This window comes from Ovis canadensis, chromosome 2, assembly GCF_042477335.2.
Source record: "Ovis canadensis isolate MfBH-ARS-UI-01 breed Bighorn chromosome 2, ARS-UI_OviCan_v2, whole genome shotgun sequence".
NCBI classification, from domain to species: Eukaryota; Metazoa; Chordata; class Mammalia; order Artiodactyla; family Bovidae; genus Ovis; species Ovis canadensis.
Genome location: NC_091246.1, coordinates 236,347,180 through 236,364,690, shown reverse-complemented (window position 1 = coordinate 236,364,690; position 17,511 = coordinate 236,347,180). Strand labels below are relative to the sequence as shown.

The following is a 17,511-nucleotide window of genomic DNA, read 5'->3' as shown; positions in this document are numbered from 1 at the left end:
GGGCTATAGTCCATGGGGTTGCAAAGAGTCAGACACGACTGAGTGACTAACAAGACAGAAAAGTACACAGGTACAAAGGACCAGTTACTTCATCATTTTTAAGAGTTTAATCTAAGCAATTATTGTGAAATAGCTGAGAAAACGTGAACAAGGATATTCATTTTAGCATTATTTATACACACATGCTATGTATGACCATTTAAGAACAATTTTAATGTCTCCACCAGGAAATGAAAAAATAATATGTGGTCTTAGGTCTTATGAAATTTGTAAGTAGCAATGTGGGGATATCTCAAAAATAGGATTCTGCGCTAAAAAGAAGATAAAGTGAAAGTGAAAGTGAAGTTGCTCAGTCCGACTCTTTCCGACCCCATAAAAGGAAGATGTATAAAACAATATTTACATAAGGAAAACTCAAGCAATTCCATACTGAATGTTACATGTGATATATTTGTGTAAAAGTATGAAAACTTACTGTAAAGATGACTACTTCATTCATTATTCTGGTTGTCTCTGGGGTTAAGAAGTTGAATGAGAAAAGATTTAAAAGTTTAGACTATTTTTAATGGTATATTTATTTTAAAAATAATGGAACTTTAGTCCTTGCTAATCCTGGTCATAATTCTGTGACTGTATTACAGCAGGCTTTGCACTTTTCTGTATTTGGTAAGCATTCATTATCCCTGCCTTCATAGTATTTACAATTTAGGTTGGGAACAACTCTTATATGCATAAGACAGTTGGAGAATAATCAAGTGGTAAACTCTGCCACTGGCTTTCTTAATACAAAAGCATTTCAGAGAAGAAAGTGAAAGACCACCAAGAGTCCCCAAGAGCCTTTCAGGGGTGCACGAATTCAAAGCAATTTCCATAATCACACTAAGATTTCATTTTCCATTTTTACTCTCTTACTCTCACAAGTATACAGCGAAAATCTTCAGAAGATATATGATGTGGGATATTCAGCAAATTGAATGCAGAATCAGATAAGAGAATACAGCTGTCTTCTCTTAAGCCAGACATTAAAGAGATTTGCAAAAATGTAAAACAATGCCACTCTCAGTAAAAATGTTTTCATTTGGAAAATATAGGTTCTGTTTTCATAAAATGTGTTGTTTACATTCACATGTAATAGGTTTATTATTGCTATTTTAAGGAAAAACATAAATATATATTTTAAAATCTTCTCAGTTTTAATTTCTTAAACAATAAATGTAAATAACTATCTTCCATGTAAACAAAAGTTCTTTGGACTCTTAGGAGTGTTAAGTGATCCTGAGACCACAAGGTCTGAGAACTGCTTGAGTTGGATTACATTTGGAAGTGATTCTGGAGGAGGTGGAATGAAATTCATCAGAGGGATCTAAGGAGCATATTTCAAATGGGGAGAATATTATAGACAAAACATGCTAGGCTGAGGAACCCAAGAATCACATCAAATAAAATTTGAAAGTTGAGGCAAGGATCATATCAGCTGATGGAATTTTGCACCTGTAGGAGAAGTATTTTTAGAACAAGTGTTTTTAGTAGGAGTTATTCAGTAAACGTTTGTTGTCTTGAAAGTTCTATGGTAGGCACTAGGATACCTGGGAAGAAGTATAAGTCTGACTTTCTGTCCTGAAACTCATAATTAGTGCACATTTAATTACAAAGAGCTGTAATAGAGATAGCTATATTGTGAAATGAATGATCCAAACACACTACAAATGTGTCTTTGATTTTTTTCATTAGTATCTTGCTACATTTATAAGAGTTTCTAGAAAAATAAAAACCTGTGCAATAGCTTTGAGAAAGAAATGAGTACAAAGTGGCTGTTTGTTATATCTGCTTTAATTAAATCTGTTTTACTCATACCCATGGCTATGAGCATTGAATCTGTCAGGATAGGCCAGGCCAGTTGTGAACAAACAAACCCCCAATTCTAGTGACTTGAAACACAAAAGTTTTTTTTCTCCCTAATGTATATGTCTGTCCACTGCAGGTCTGTGGGAAGTTCTGCTCTATTTATTTATTCCACATCATTTTATGAGACCGCAGACTCACATGCATCATCATGGTGCCATGTAACAGGGCAGAGAGGTTGAAAACTCAAGCTCTAGCAATTATTACAAAGTTTTCCTGGAAGAGAGATATATAGCTTCTGCTCCTATTTCATTTGCCCAAAGCTAATATTGTGGTCTTGCCTAACTTCTATAAACAGAGATACTGGTGGGGCAAGTGATGTTTCATTTAGCTAGAACTACACCAGATATCGGAGAAGGCAATGGCACCCCACTCCAGTACTCTTGCCTGGAAAATCCCATGGATGGAGGAGCCTGGTAGGCTGTAGTCCATGGGGTCGCTAAGAGTTGGAGACGACTGAGCGACTTCACTTTCACTTTTCACTTTCATGCATTGGAGAAGGAAATGGCTACCCACTCCAGTGTTCTTGCCTGGAGAATCCCAGGGATGGGGGAGCTTGGTGGGCTGCCGTCTATGGGGTCGCATAGAGTCGGACACAACTGAAGTGACTTAGCAGCAGCAACAGCAGCACACCAGATATCAGAGAAATCTAGAATTGCCTACCACAAGCACTGCTTAAGAAAAATAAATTACAGTAAAAGTCTAACTCTATACCAGAAAATTTCTCCAATTGAATCAAATTCAAGAAAGATATTTCTCCAGCTGAACTAAATGTTTTAAAGTTGAATCAAACTTCCTTGGGTGTCAGTTTCCCCTCTTCTTCAACCTGTATAGCTTCATTCTAGGGGCAGAAATCTCACGGTTTATGGTAAATATTGGTTAATACCCATTTGCTGAACTAAGATGACAGGCTAAGTAATTGTATTTCCACTAGTGAATCAGTCTTTCATTACACAAATATGTCTAGAAAGTTGTGTGGAGTAGGGTTCTGAAGTCAGATAGACCTGGGTTTGGCACTTGGATCTTCTTTTCAAAAGTAAAAGAGCCACATAAAACTGTCAATCCTGATGAACCTATCCAGGTTGGCAGGAGACTAGAGTCACGTTCTTTTGGACAGTCAGTATTTATTGACTGAGCATGTCAGAAGGCTCAGTTCATGGCCTTTTCGAGGGCATTTGGGCAAAGAGTACAGGTTGCTGTTGTTTTTATGTTTTATTCATTCTGGGAAAAAATAAAATAAAAACTTTACCCAGGGAAAAGCTATGAATCATGAACAAGGCAACATAATAAAGTTAGAGAAGGGGAATCTTGAAAGTCAATTAGTCGAACCACCCATCTCATGCTTGGATCTCCTCTACAGGCTTCTGTCCAAGGGATCATAAGCTTAAAACTTCCAGTTGCAGCAATCGTGACTGCCCAGTGCCTTTCCTTCTCTCTTGGAAACCTCTGATGGCTAGAATTATATTTCATTTTGTGCCAATATCTGTGATTTAGTAATGGAGATATGCTTCCACATTTGGAAAGAACTATGCTATTTGATTCCTGAAAAGACATACTTTATTATTCCATTTGCTTCTCCTATCAACTCCAGGAAGTAAGTATTATCATTAGATGACGAGAAAGCCAAGGCTTGGTGAGGCTAAGTAGCTTGGTAAAGGTGACAATACTGAGTTATAAACTGGGAATGAATGTATGATTGTGCTTTCAAATATCACTGTGACAGTGAAAAAAATTCAACTTTGCTTGAATACAAACACACCTATGTGTGCTTGTGACGGCAATTTTGTTGGCAAGGATGTGTGACACTGTTTTATCAAGAATGTGTGATAATGATCTCAAGTAGACCCCCATTGCTTTATCTCCTTTCATGCTAGCTTTTAGAATTTCTGGGGATAATTTCTGTGTTTCCAATTTTTTGGTGAAGCTCAGTGCTGGCCACGTAAGCATGCAAAACAGAGTTGAAAAATGACTATACGCATGAAATATTCTTCCTATAAACCTTAACAAATGGGCTATGATTTTTGCAGAAGAACTTTTCAGTTTAATAAAATTAGAGCCTGCACTTTGTTTGGGGACAATGTGTCCAAGAGAGCAGTCGTTTTCAATGAAATATGCATGAAATCAGCTTCCCTAATGGCTCAGATGGTAAAGAATCTGCCTGCCTGCAATGCAGGAGGCCCAGGTTCAGTCCCTGGGTAGGGAATATTCCCTGGAGAAGGGAATGGCTACCCACCGTAGTATTCTTGCCTGGAGAATTCCATGAACAGAGAAGCCTGGCAGGCGACAGTCCACGGGGTCACAAAGAGAGCGGTTAACACTACCCAACTATGTATGAAATCATCAAGAGACAAAGCCCACTCACCTCTTAGGGGTCATTTCTCTAACAAAACATGTCCACAAAACCAAGCAACCTATAATCAATCAAGCAACAAAAAACAAACAAAAGAGGTCTGAGTCGCAGTGATGCTAAAATTCCATCTACTTACCGACTTTCCTACACTGCTTGCATCTGATAGTGCCGTTTTGCTTTTCCTAAAAGTAAAATCAATATTCCTAAATCAATATTCCATTGCACTAAGTCAATATTCCCATATCAAAGATTATTTTTTAAAAAGGAGTAAAAGGTGGAAAATGTGAACCTTGGCTTCCTGTTGCTGGGACAGAATCATTTCTCTCCATTAGGGCTTAGAAATAGGATCACTTTGGCCAGCTCCCCAGGAAAGCAACAACAGGTGTGGAAGGGGCCCACAGAAGGGAAGAGTGCAGCACACGTCTACTTTATTCTGGCGTGCAAGGAAGGCTCTGGGATTCTCACTTCATTTCTTCTTGTTTTTATTACTTCTAACATTCATCTTTTCCAAACTCAAGTTTCTGCCATGAATTACACGTTCGTAGCTGCTTATATTCAGAGAGGTTTAGGTTTACATTTAGTTGTGACCCAGAGTTCCAATTTCATTCAGCACAACATGAGCCTGGTGAAAGCCTAGAACCTTGTGAGTGAACTATTAAGCAGAAACAGTCAGGTAATTCCTTTGTCCTGCAATAGAAGCATTGCATCCAGTAAGTACATAAGACCACAGCTAACCTTTACAATACGTTGTTTCACCCCTTAAAGGGTGCAACTTATATATCCTTCAAAGCTTAGAGGTGTGGAGGTGAATTTAAAGGTACACAGAATTTTAGTTATCAGACTAACACTTCTTTAAAAAAGAAGGTGGGTTAGCTTGCAGAAAGCTATAATCAATAACAATAGAGAAATTTCATTTAAATACTCATTCAAGCAGAATTAGAAAACAAAATGGATTCTAGCATGCTTTTGATCTACATGTAAATTACTGTTTTTCTTTTTCTCTCATCATTTTAAAGATGGTTTTATAGTTGTAAGAGTGGTATAATCAGTTATTTTCTTAAGATGAGCATCTTTAGTTAGCAACTATATATTCATACATCAAGGGGCATCCCTGGTGGCTCAGTGGTAAAGAATTTCCCTGTCAGTGCAGGAGATATGGGTTCAATCCCTGAGTCAGGAAGATCTCCTGGAGAAGGAAATGCAACTCACTCCAGTATCCTTGCCTGGGAAATCCCATGAACAGAGGAGCCTGGTGGGCCACAGTCCATAGGGTCACAGAAGAGTCAGACACGACCTAGTGACTAAACAACAAACAAATACATTTACTATCAATACCTGTACGTTCTTCCTTTTCTTTAATTCTTATTGTCAGATCACTGTAGAATCAAATTTTGATTCCTTCTTTGAATATGTATGCAATTCATTTGCCTGCACTTTTATTCTTTGGAAAATTTTCTCATTTTCCTTCCATTCTCTAGTATTGCATGCTGGGAAAAAAAAAAGTATAAGATCTCCAGGATTTACTGATAGGCTCATTAGAGAAAAGAAAATAGTTGAAATAAACAGATTTGTTTTTGCATAGGCAAATTATTTTTCTTCTTTGTGGCTTTGATTCCTAGTCTGTAATTAGACTAATAATAGTATTTATCTCTAAGGATGTGATGCTTTAATGATTCTTATCAAGTGCTTCATACAATGCCAGGCACACAGTAAACTCAATAAATATCAAACTTATTACTAACACTATTTTTGTCTTTGTTATTCAGTAAATGCTGTACAAAGTATTGAGCTAAGTGTCATTAAGGATACAAAAGATTAATAAGACTTGGTTCTTGCCTTTGAAGAAAATACCATCTAGGGGTAAAGAGGAGATCTGTGCACAGATAGCAAAGGTGAATAGTATAAAATGCTACAAGAGTGTCATCACTGAAGGGCATAGGAGAGAAGGCTGGAAGAAGAGCTAGGATTCCTTCCCTTTAGAAGAATCACTGCAAGTTTTAATCAAGTAAGAGCACTATTTAGCTGAATCTTCACAAGGCATAAAAACAAAACAAAACAAAACAAAAAACCCCTGAGTAGCAGTATTTTGTATTATCTATAATTTTAAAGGTTAAAAATAGTACTTTAATTGACATGATCTTTGTTTATCAAATGAGGATGCATGTTTATCCATTGGTTATTCATATTTGTGTGTCTATGCGGCTTACCAGTTTATGTCTGTAGCCTGTTTCCCATGAGATTCTATGTTTTTTCTATTGTTTTGTAAAAGGACTCTATATTTTATGAGTGATGAATATTATGTTAATAGATTTCTAAATACTGACCCATCCTTACGTTTCTAAAATTAACTCCACTAAATTTAACTGTGCTTCTTTTATGTGCTGCCAGACTCCACTTTCTAATTAATGAGATGTTTATATGAGACTCTGTTTCCATTTCAGCAATGTCTCCAAAGAGACTTGCATCCTCTTCCAGTTTCCTAATTCAAGTGCCAGACTACTTGTACAGGATTTGCAAGGGTTATGAAGACCTGTTTGGCCTCCTTAGCCCAACACCCACCTTGAAAGTAAAAAATGGTTAATTTGGAAGCTGAAAAGAGATTTTCTTTGAAGAGTGTTGCTGGCATTTGTGGCATTTTTTTCTCCTCCACAGGGAGGAGCGGATGGAGGTGCTTTTCCTGATCCCATCAGTTTGGAAAAGAAGAACTTTTAAGTACACTGTCTTTCTTTAGGAAGGCTAGAGAAATATGTTCTTCTACAATCTTTCATCAGGAAAGGCATGAGTCTCTTTGCCCTCTCACTAAAACTGGGTGGAAAGAGCCTGCTTCCTAGAGAACAGAATGATGTTGTGCGACTTCTAGTTTATGATCTAGTCTCCATTTGAGTCCTTCTAAGGACATTTGTTCTGGGGGAAGCCAGCCCATAAACTATGAAGAATTCTAATTTAACCCCCATAGACAGGTGATCTGTAGAGGAGACCCCAGCCAACAGCCCACATGAATGACCAGTCATACCAGTGAACTGCCTTTAGGTCCTAACCCCTAACCTTTGAGTCTTGCTGCTGGTCACCAGACATCATGAAATAGCTGCTATTTGAACTCTAACTCATAGAATCCTTGAGCATTATAAGTGGTCATTTGGCATGTGTAAGTTTTAGATCATGTTTTACACAGTCTTAGTAAGTGGAAGAGAAACATATTTGATTCCTATTTCTGGAGGCTGAAGATGAAAACCTGAAGCTGGAGTGACATGCTTGTGGCAAAGAAAAGTTGTAAAAGGCAATAGGTGAGCCGGCTACATGGGCACTGGCAGCTGGCCTAGGTGGTGGGCTCTTTACAATGGGAAGAGGCAAAAAAAACAACAACAACAAAAAAAACAGCCAACCTGAAAGAGATTCCACCCACAAGGGACACACAGAGAGAGGCAAAGTGACCTAGTAGAGGGGTGACTGACATTGCATGAAGGTGGAGGGAGACGGCCAGGGTAAGGAGAGATATTAGATCACCTGAGGTAGACTAGCTGTAAAGCTCTAAGCTCTGTGAGACAGGAGTCTTGCTATTTCTCTTCAAAGTCTGGAGCCATTGGCGTCAGGTTCCAAGTGCTCTCATTTTCTTTTACTGTATTGTTCCTCTCTGCATCAAGGCTAAGCTGAAATTATACCTAGTGAACAGGGGAAAGAAATTAAAGAGCAAGAGAAACAGACACAGTTGATTGTGTGCCCCTGGCCCACTGCAGCCTTTCCAATAAGAGGTGGTATCCAAATGAAGAAAGAGAAATGCTTTAAGGAAAGTTCAGGATGATTATTGTTACCATGGAATAGCTGTTTTGATTGTTGGAATGAGGCTGTTCTTGTGACTAAAAGGAGGAATGCATGTAAGAATTAAAGATTTTAAAATTTAAAAAATAAAAAACAACAAAAAAAAGAAATCTGGCAGAAAAAAAAATAAAAAAATAAAAAAAAAAAAGCTATGAGCTATAGCTACATCCAAAGTGCAGTTTGAACAAAGAGTGGGAAGAAAGACGCTGTCATGTACTTTCACCCTATGAAGTCTGTCTCATTTAGCTTTCATGGTTCTCATTTTGTTCCACTCAGAGATATTCCAGGAATGTGTATTCTGGGGCCACCAAATGCAAGTAAGGTTGCTATGGTATGAGGAGGGATATCTGTCTGGTCAATAAATGAATGTTGTCTGGTTAATTAAATGCATGTTGACAAGCTAGTTGAGCATCTAAACTAAGCCTCTAAAATGTTGTGAAGGAGATTAGAAATGACAGCGCAAATACAGCTTTCCTTCTTGGCCCTCCTTTCCCTGAATTGATGCTGACCAGCATCACTCTCTTCAGTACTGCATCCCAACTCCCTTCCTTGGTGTAGAGGATCCTGGGTTTGACATAATTTGAAGTTGGACCAAGATATACTTCACTGACAATCCCCTAGATATTTTAAACAGGAAAAAATGTAGTACCAAGAAATAGATGGGGGGTTTTGTTTCTTAGGCATTAAACATTTTATTTTTAAAATTTCTTATTGTGGCAAAAGTCATATAATATAAAACACACTTTTTAACCGTATTTAACCGTGCAGTTTGGTGACACTAAGCACATTCACATTGTTGTGCAACTTTCTCCCTCATTTATCTCCCAAGTTTTTCACTTTCCTAAACTGGAGCTCTGTCCTCTTTAAACATGAACCGCCCCCCCATTCCCTCTGCCCCCCTTCCCACCCCTCACCTCTTGGAATCTACTAATGTATTTTGTGACTATGAATTTTACTATTCTAGGTATCTTGTACAAGTGAAATCAAGCAGTATTTGTCTGCACCTAATGTATATTGGAATGTATGTTAAAGGTTATATTAATACATATATCCCAGGCGGCACTAGCAGTATAGCATCTGCCTGCTAATGCAGGAGACGCAAGGGACAAGGTTCAATCTTTGGGTTAAGAAGAACCCCTGGAGAAGAAAATGGTAGCCCACTCCAGTGTTCCTGCCTGGAAAATCCCATGGACAGTGGAACCTCGCAGGCTACAGTCCATGGGGTCATAAAGAGTCAGACATAACTGAGCACACACATAAGCGCACACACACGTGGAATCTAGAAAAATAGTACAGATGAACCTACTTGCAAAGCAGAAATATGGACACAGAAGTAGAGAACAAATGCGTGAACACCAAGGAGGGAAAAGGTGAGTGGAATGAATTAGGAGACTGAGACTGACATATACACACTACTCTGCATAAAACAGACACCTAATGAGAAACTACTGTATAGCAGGGGGACGGTGGGAAAAGAAGGTACAATCTGTTTGTAGCATATATATTAAGAAACAGATGCTTGCAGAACTATTTGGAAGGGTTGGGAAAGTGAAGGTCAAGAAAAACTACGGCTAACATTTAGGAAATCAGGAATTACAGGAATCATAGGATGTTGCCTCCAATTATGTCTGCTCTTTGCTGCTGTGAGTAATTTATGGAACCCCTGGAAGTCACTGAGCTCCTTGGGACTACAGTCCATCCACAAGTCTGCCAGCTGCTGCCAAAAGAGAATTATTGCTTCTACTTGTCTTCTGCCTTCCACTTTTCACAGAATGTTTTGCTTTGGAAGAATCTGTACCAGTATCCAATGAGTGAGGGCTTCTGGGAAATGAATCAGGGCTTCTTTAGCCATTGAAATGTAACGGATAGTTGGAGGGACAGGGATGATGCTGAGTTGTCAAGAGATTTTAAGTTCAGTTGCCTACCTGTCATCATTTCCCATTTCCTTCTTTAAAACAGATCCCTGCTTGTGTTCAAGCATCGACTTCATTTCTAGCCTTAGAAAGAGGTTGGATTTAGTTGACATGGTATGCCCCAGTGACTGTTTTTAACTTTATTGTTTAGGGGCATGTTTTTATGTCTCAGTCTTCTATTGAACATGACAAAGTAACACATAACTTTTCACATGCAGCGTTCCAAAGCCATGAAGAAAGCAGAATGAGGTTCATATTAAGGGAAACCTAGAGAGGAGACAAAAAATTAAGGCTTTGAAATGAAATGGTTTTACAGCTCTTCATATTATGCCCAATCACTGCACTACTCCTTAATATTATATGTTTAATACTTGTTTCATTATTGTTTAGGTTAGTTTCTGTCCCAGTTTCTGTTGCTTACTGTTTAGGACATCATCATGAATAAACTTGAAGTGTGAGGGTTGTGGAGCCCCTAGATGCTGTACAGACTACGTTTCAAAGGCAGGTACAGCTCTGAGTGGACACAAGGTCACATCCTTCCTTACTTTTCCTTTGAAGGAGTCTGTGCCATAAAATCTCTTATGTTTCCACTGAATGGACTGAGCTGGATGACGTGGAAGAGACCTCAAGGCAAGATCTGATCATCAATGTCACCAAGAGTGGAAGAGGACCCACCCATGTATGGAGTGTCTTTGTGGATACCGTATGTCACCAGAGTGTTGTGACACAGAAAACATATTTCTGTGGTACATAGCAGTGGCTTAAGGAGTTGGAAATGAGCTGACCTAGTCCTCAGGTATACAGTGCATCCCAGTTTGCCTGCAAATTTCTTGGTGCTAGCCCTGGAAATCCCGTGTTCTGGGAAATTCCTTTATGCCTGGAAATATGAGATGGTTCATCATCCCACCTGGGACATTGCCCTACTTGTCACTTGTCAGTCATGAATCCTTGCAAACATAGATTTGCCTCTCTGGGCTTCTTTTGCTCATCTGTTAATTGAGCAAGACTGAAAAGCTGGTCCACAAACCCATGCTCAGTTCTTTGATCATGTACTAACTTCAAGTCTGGCTTCATCTGTTAAATGAGAGAATTAGACTCATTGAAATCACTTAGTTTTATCATATTTTACAGACCAGGTGGCCATGGTGCTGAAGTTAAGGGATTTTCTCGAAGTCATTCAGTCAATGTAGGGTTTTGAGGGTGAGAAAACCAAGTCTCAGCTGACTACAAGCTGTTCCATCTCCATATCAGGGAAAGATTCAGAGTTGAAAGATTATTCTTATGACGAATACTCCTGGGCCTGAAGGTTATTCAGCTGAACTAACCACCTCCACATTTATTTTTAACTCACCAGACACACCTCCTCTCCGGGCTCTTCTCTTTGCGGCCACTAGTCATATCTACCTTCCATATGATGTTACCTTGACTCTGCATGTGAGCACAGACCAAACAGAGTCAATTCTGTGTCTGTGGAAAGAACTATTTCCCTCTCTCCCCAGACTTCTTGTAGCAGTCATTCTGGGAAAATAGCAGCAAAAACCTCCTGCATAATATTATGTTTCTTATCTTCTCTGAATCCCTAAGGGCAACACATTCTGAAAGGTCTGAGGCACTGTGGCTTATTACACTTCATGGTTTCCAATTTTCTTTGATAAACATCAAAAATACGATGCGATGTATTAGTGCATTTTACTTAAAAATACTTTATTAGTCATGATTTACTTCAGGAATGGAAAAAGAAATCTCTCAGTCTTAGCTTTTCCCATATTAACTCCAGAGGAGGAGAGATGCTTTTATTCACTCGTAAGTACTCTTACTCTGAACCTGGCCCTTAATTAGACCAGCTTTGTAATCTATATCACATGTTCTATTGTTTCTCTGCTTTGTCCTTCAACACATCCCATAGCTAGCTGTTTCAATGGGCAGTGAATTCTGGTGAGGCAAAATTCTGATTTTGTCTGTTGTGTGAATATTTCAGTCTCCCTTCATATAAAAGCTCTTTTATACTGAATCTGAACTCCAAGAAGGATTTTTGCATAACTAAAACAAGCCACATGAAACTTTAATTTCCAAGTATTCTCGTGCTTTATAATATAATCTATCAAATTTTAGATTATTTTCTTCTCTTATTTATCATGTAGAGATTTGGTAATGGCCTGTGAATATTATTCTGTGGAATATTAACAAAACAAGTTGGTGATAGACAGGGGAGCCTGGCGTGCTGCAGTCCAGGGGGTCGCAAAGTGTTGGACACGACTTAGCGACTGACTGAACCGAACTGAACAGAGTCCCTGAGTCTTGTGGCTTGAATGGTAGATTTCTTAATTTCACATAATATGTTGTTTGTAGGGTGGTCCATTTCACGGTTGGGGTGCAGGCATCTATGGACCAGGCTCCTTCCATCATTCTTTCCTTCACTTTCAATGATTTATAATCTTTATGGTTTCAGGATGGCAAATACTTACATTCTCTTGGACAGTGTCCCAAGCAGAAAGGAAGGTGGGAATGACAAGAGGTGCCTTCTCTTCTTGTTTTCTTTTGTAACAGGAGGAAAACATTTCCCAGAAACTCCAAGCAATCTTCCTCTTACGTCTTTGCCAGAACTTGGTCCCTTGTCCACGCCTACGTCAAAAGGAAACTGACTCACCATGATTGGGCTTGGGCTACATGCAATCATGGTCGATGTTGCTACCCAGACAAAATTGGGGATCTGTGGGCAGGGGAGGGGAGCAATTGACAGCTATGCCCCTTGGGTTTCTAATTATTCTACCAGGGATAGGCTTTCTGATTTTAAACCTTCTGGTCTAACCTAAGCAAATGAGGAGTGACTTTTTTTTTTAAGTGTGTGATTTTTTTTTTTAATTTAATGAATGAATCAATGCAAGTATTTTATGTGCAAAGTGTTTTTTGATTCAGGAGTGAAGATTTTAAGTAAAGAATTGCTATTACTGTGCTGTGCTCAGTTGTGTCCAACTCTTTGCAACCCTATGACTATGGCCTGCCGGGCTTCTCTGTCCATGGGATTCTCCCGGCAGGAATACTGAGTTGGGTTAGTGGGTTGCTGTTTCCTCCTTTCGGGGATCTTCCCCACCCAGGGATCAAATCACGTGGCTCCTGCATTGGCAGGTGGATTCTTTACCACTGAGCCACCCAGGAAGCCTAGGTAAAGAATTAAGGGTCCCCAAATCAATGTTGTTGGCCACTGCAATGGCTTCAAAAATACATCACATATCTGAACTGGTTAATGCACCAGATTCCTTAACAGGAAAAAAGGATTTCAGTTCTTTTTGATTGTCACACTGAACATGGGTAAGGATGACTAAGCTTTGAAGTGCTATGTAAATGCTAGTTGAATGAGGAAAAGGAAAGTAACTTAACAATCCAGACATTGGCAAACTCAATTAAGAAAACATAAGTGATGGACCCAATGCTTTACATGATCCATGACGTGGAGCTGGTGGCTTCATGCGACAGCTTTCTTCTCTGCTCAACCTCTTCAAGTCTAACTCTCATCTGACTTGTTTGCATTTTGACCCCAAGGGCTAGATGGACTTCTCAACCTGGGTTTGGAGTAATCCTTAGCTTTTGGGGGCTATAACTCATAAATGATCAATAACAACAATAATGAAACACACAGCAGGATATTCTTTTTGGCAGTCATTCCTTACAGTTTGGGGATCGTGCTCAACTGTTTATGATACAAGGCTGTTCAAATTTGGGAAAAAAACAACACAGGTAAAGTGATCTCCTTCTTGACCTCTTTAGATTCACAAGTGCCAGTTTCATCTCAGCCTTATTTTAGAATCTAGGAAAATCAGATATATTTTAAATGCACTGAACAGGAATTATAATTGTATTAAGAACATTTTACTCTCATATCCCTGCTTCTGGCAGGACATCACCCCCTGAGATGTTTTGGGAGTTAACAAATCTTAATACTTAACTGTAAAGTGTTCCTCTTTCTCAGCTATACATATTTATTAATTCCCAAATACCCAGAATAAAGGTAAATCAGCCTGCCACCTCCTTATTTTCTTGGAGACAGCATATTTTCTTGACAGTCTGCTGTAATCTAGCAGAGAAACACACCAGTTTTGTACCTCCAAGGCCTCCTTGCTTTTAGCATTTTGGTGTGTATCACCTGGAGATCTTGTTTCCTGGTTCCATCCTCAGAGATTGTGCTTAAGGAGGACTAGGTGGAGGCCTGAGTCTCTGAATTTCCAGCATGTTCCTTATGATGCAGAGGCTAACTGTTCATGAACCACAGCCATGAGGACAGAAAGCTGACTTTTTATCTTGAAGTAACAGTGATATGAAACCAGTGAATCCTCATCCTAAGGCTAGTAGAGGCCTATTTTGTGCATATGATAGTATATGAATATATAGTTGCATATATGCGGTGCAGTGCTAAGTCACTATAGTCATGTCCAACTTTTCGTGACCCTATGGACTGTAGCCTGACAGGCTCCTCTCTCCATAGGATTCTCCAGGCAAGAACACTGGAGTGGGTTACCATTTCCTTCTCTAGGGGATCATGGAGAATTAGATATATGTTAATATAGCTGGCTCATACCTCCTGCAATACAGTTAAGTTACAGAAGAAAAACAATGTGACAGTGTTGGTCTCTTGACCAATCATATCTATCTATATATACAGATATATGGATATAAATATAGATATATATAGATATATATAGAATCATATATATATATATAGAAGATGCAGGAAACCAGGGTTTGATCCCTGGGTCCGGAAGGTCCCCTGGAAGAGGAAATGGCAACCCACTTCAGCATTCTTGCCTGGAGAATCCCGTGGACAGAGGAGCCTGGCAGGCAGGCTACAGTCCATAGTGTTGCAAAGTCAGACATGACTGAAGTGACTGAGCATGCACTCATATATAAACATATATAAAATATCTATGCACATGTACATTATATAATCATATATATGTGCCATAATCTGAGTATATATTACATATTCAATCACATGTAAAATATATATTATATTAAATATATGTAATTATTAAGCATATATATCCCTGGAGATGGAAATGGCAACCCACTCCAGCATTCTTGCCTTGAAAATTCCATGCACAGAAGAGCCTGGCAGGTTACAGTCCAAGAAATCGCAAAGAAATGGGCACGACTGAGTGACTGAACACTCACTATTATATAGGTACTTGCACAATTTATGTGTATGTACACATGTAAAATCACGTGTTCTGTGGCATGAAAGTATACCAGTGGGCTATTTTATACATATGTATGTATACGCATGGACATCACACACACACACAATCAACCCACTAGTACACTTTCATTCACATGCATCTTTAAGTGGATGGAACTTTTTTCTCTGTATCTTCTTGCCTTTCTCAGAATATTCATTGCCATTGTTTCCTAATCTCCTCCTCAAAGTTGCCTTGAGGAGGGGCTGTCAGTACCTAAGACTCCAGACTCATTGCTTCCCAATGCCTAGTTCAGGGAATCTTATTAAAGGAGAACCTTCTGGAGTATATGCTTTCGTCTTTTTCTCTAGACTCTTTAAATTCTATCTTTGACTCAGTAACACTAACTGGGAGCTGCTATTAGATCAAGAAGCTAGTAAAACTCTTTTTAGTCAAACACGCTTTTTCGAGTACGAAGATGCTGTGGAGTCGGGGATCAGAATTGTCCTATAAGTGATGTTGCTGGCTGAGCTGTCACTATTAGGGCACCTCACACTAACAGAAGGCTGCTGCTGTAATCCCAATCCAATGAGAGAGGAAGCTGAAAAGGCTTCCCTGGTAGCTCAGCTGGTAAATAATCCGCCTGCAATACAGTAGTCCCTGGTTTGATTTCTGGTTCCGGAAGATCTGCTGGAGAAGGGATAGACTACCCACTCCAGTATTCTTGGGCTTCCCTGGTGGCTCAGCTGGTAAAGAATCTGCCTGCAATGCGAGACCTGAGTTCGATCCCTGGGTTGGGAAGATCCCGTGGAGGAGTGCATGGGAACCCACTCCAAGTACTCTTGCCTGGAGAATTCCATTGACTGTACAGTCCACGAGGTCACAAAGAGTCAGACACAACTGAGCTATTCAAAGGTAGGTAAAGGTAGATTCTTTGAATGCTGAATGTTGCCCCCTGTTCAGACCCACAGGGAATATCTCCATTAAAGGTATAATTCTGATAGAAAAGGAATGCTTTTCTCTCTAGTACTTCATCAAAGGCAGAACTAGAGGCTCCTTACTTATCCTTGTTCAGAACATGTACAAAGAAACATTTTCCCTTAGGATCCTATGTTAGAGATATGACTGTTCTCAATAATGCTGTTTTCAAGCATTTTGTTGGAATTAACAAAGGGACACTTTTATTGGTTTTCAATGTACACCAGTGCCATGAGGCCAAAGTCCAATTTAGTGACAATAGTTCTCTAGAGGAATGAATTAAATAGAGGATTTCTGAGATTAATAATATTGTTCTGTGTCCCTTTCCAATGTGCAAAATCTCATTTCCCCAATGGTGAAAACTTGGGTGGGATAGCTCTTAGTTTTTTCTTGGCATTTGTAAGGTTGTGCTGGTTTGTGTGAAGGTAAGTCAGCCTTCTATTCAGGTGTATAAGATTGCTCTGGACTTAGGATAGGGTTATATCCTGATAAACCCATTGTAAGCTGAAAATATCATTACAAATGCACCTAACTTATCAAACATTATAGCTTAGCCTCACCTACCAAAAACCTGCTCAGACCACTTACCCTAGCCTACAGTTGGGAAAAATCATCTAACATGAAGCCTGTATTATCACAAAATATTGAATATCTTGTGGCATGTATTGAAAATTGTATTGAAAGTAAATAGAGAATGGCCATCTGGGTCCAGAATGCTTGTAAAAGTATCAGCTATTTACCCTTTTTTTTAAAAATACATATTTTTTAATGTGAACTAGTTTTAAAGTCTTTTTATTGAATTTTTACAGTATTCTGTTTTATGATTTAGTTTTTGGCTATAAGGTATATGAGATCTTAGCTCTCTGATCAGGGATCAAACTTGCACCTCCTGCATTGGAAGGTGAAGTCTTAACCACCAGGGAAGTTCAAGTTTTTCAGCCTTCTGATGGTGTGGGTCACTGAAGAGAACATCATGGTACTGCAGTTCACTTGCCTGGGAAAAACGCAAAATGCAGAGTAAAGTTTCCACTGAAAGCATAAGACTTTCACGCCATTGTAGAACCTGTATATTCTTGTCCAGCTTTTCAGATTTCATAAGAGGCTGTCTATCTAATACTTCACTCTGCTCCCTTCCAAGGGCTTGTCAGGACCTAAGACTCCAGACTCATTGCTTCCCAATGCCTAGTTCAGGGAATCTTATTAGAGGAGAACCTTCTGGAGTATATGCTTTCGTCTTTTTCTCTAGATTCTTTAAATTCTGTCTTTGACTCAGTAACACCAACTGGGAGCTGATATTAGATCAAGAAGCTAGTAAAACTCTTTTAACTCAATAACAGTTTTTATTTGCTAGATATTGTTTTGTTGTCTAATTTGGGATATATCA

General features: G+C 39.1%; 1 long non-coding RNA gene across 2 annotated transcripts in view; it reads right to left on the bottom strand.

Annotated features, from left to right (window-relative positions):
• The window catches only part of LOC138434737 (uncharacterized), a 65,427-nt gene extending 60,798 nt beyond the window's left edge, over positions 1-4,629 (bottom strand). For both annotated transcript variants that reach the window (XR_011254843.1, XR_011254844.1), the window contains exons 1-2: positions 4,542-4,629; positions 4,389-4,434 (exon numbers count right to left, since the gene is read on the bottom strand). This is a non-coding gene — a long non-coding RNA (uncharacterized lncRNA). The remainder of the gene's footprint in view (positions 1-4,388; positions 4,435-4,541) is intronic.
• Between the last annotated feature and the right edge of the window lie 12,882 nt (positions 4,630-17,511).